Raw genomic sequence first — 2,196 nt, 5'->3', positions numbered from 1 at the left:
TGATTTTACCAATAATTAAACCAATATTGACCATATTTGCTTAGAAAGCAGCAAAGCATCTTCTAGATGAAGTTTTCTCACCCTCATTCACTGAAGTTATTTACACTCAGGTGCAATAATATTAGATTGACAATATCTTTGTACGGCCTTAAGCAAGCCCCACGGGCTTGGTATCAACGTTTTGCTGAATATGTTGCAAAGTTAGGCTTCACTCACAGCTCCTCGGATCACTCTCTTTTTATTTACACTCAGGGATCGGATATTGCTTATATTCTATTATATGTTGATGACATTATTCTTACTGCCTCTTCAGATGCTCTTCGAATTTCCATCATGAAACTTCTTGCTGCAGAATTTTCTATGAAGGACTTGGGTCCTCTCAGTTACTTTCTTAGCATAGCTGTCACTCGTAATGCCAACAGTCTTTTTCTGTCTCAGAAGACCTATGCCGAGGACATTCTCGAAAGAGCAGATATGGCAGGCTGTAAACCGTGTCCCACACCCGTTGACATGAAAGGCAAACTTAGTGCATCGGAGGGTGCACCACATGATGATCCTACTAAATACAGACAACTGGCAGGTGCTCTACAATATCTCACCTTTACTCGGCCTGACATATCCTATGCGGTTCAACAAATTTGTTTACATATGCATGATCCGAAAACCGCACATATGGAAGCTCTTAAACGTATCCTTCGATACGTTAAGGGTACTATAACCCACGGCCTGTACCTCTACAAATCAAAAATTGATTCTCTTGTTTCATATACGGATGCCGACTGGGGTGGGTGTCCGGGTATTGTGTATTTCTCGGGGATAATCTGCTCTCATGGTCATCTAAACGACAACCTACATTGTCAAAATCTAGTGCCGAAGCAGAATACCGTGGGGTGGCTAATGTAGTCTCTGAGTCGTGCTGGATTCGTAATTTGCTACTTGAGTTACAATGCCCGGTTATTAAAGCCACGTTGGTATATTGTGATAATGTTAGTGCCATTTATTTATCAGGTAACCTGGTACAACACCAGTGTACCAAACACATTGAAATGGACATTCATTTTGTTCGGGAAAAGGTCCAACGTGGCGAAGTACGTGTTCTACATGTCCCTTCACGATACCAAATTGCAGACATCTTCACCAAAGGACTTCCGCGCGTATTATTCGATGATTTTCGGGACAGTCTAAGCGTACGGCTACCTCCCGCTACGACTGCGGGGGTGTGATAGAATATAATCTTTGACAATATCCTTGTAAATACTCTAAATATTAGATTGATATTATTTACCTAATTTAGTTAAGCAAATATTCTCTGTCAAAGATATCCCCTGTAATTAGGCAAAGATATCCCTTGTAATTAGGCTAATATCATGCTCATAAATCCCTTGTAATTAGGCTAATATCATGCTCATAACCTTGTATATATATCACGGATGAATTGAGGAATACACAGGGGGATTCAATCATCTTTCAATGTGAGCCTTAGTGAGGGTCAATAATGTCGTACAAAGGTTGTCGTACGTCTTTTTGAGTCTCAGGTAAGGGTTCAGGAGGCTTCCTCAAAACTCAGTAATAATGTGATGGCCTGTTGGTGAGTGTCGACAAAGTTCTAAAAGGATTGGCGATAGCCTGTTTGATGTTTAGCATAAAGCTGAGAGAATGGATGATTAAGGCAAAGAAATTTGAGATCGAACCAATTGAGGGAATTGATGTAAAATAAACCCTGACCTGTTGGATGTCTAGCAAGTTATAATTGTGAAGTGAATACTCAATTCAGAACTCGAATAAAAGCCAATAATCCAAGTCAAAAGCTGGTATAGATATACTGCCTGGTGTGTGGGGCGTATCTGTCATGCAATAAACTAAACAAATCACAATATTTTCACCCGACTAATCCTGTCATGCAGCTAGTGTTTTTCTTTAATGTTTTATCGTATCATATGATACATCTTGCCTAACGTAAAGCATTAACAACTATGGAGTAAAGCAAGTTTAGCTGTACGGGGCCTGTATTTGGTTTGTAGAAATGCTTCGGAATACAAATGACAATCATATCATATGTGTACTGACAACTATGCAGTAAGGCAAGTTTAGCAGTAAGGGACCAATATTTGCTTTGTACAAATGCATTGGAAAACAAACTGTAATTAAAAACAGGAAAATTGGTGGGTTTGGTGTTTTTTTTTTGGTGGGGGGGGG

This window comes from Asparagus officinalis, chromosome 8 (genome assembly GCF_001876935.1).
Source record: "Asparagus officinalis chromosome 8, Aspof.V1, whole genome shotgun sequence".
NCBI classification, from domain to species: Eukaryota; Viridiplantae; Streptophyta; class Magnoliopsida; order Asparagales; family Asparagaceae; genus Asparagus; species Asparagus officinalis.
This window is presented reverse-complemented; position numbering follows the sequence as displayed.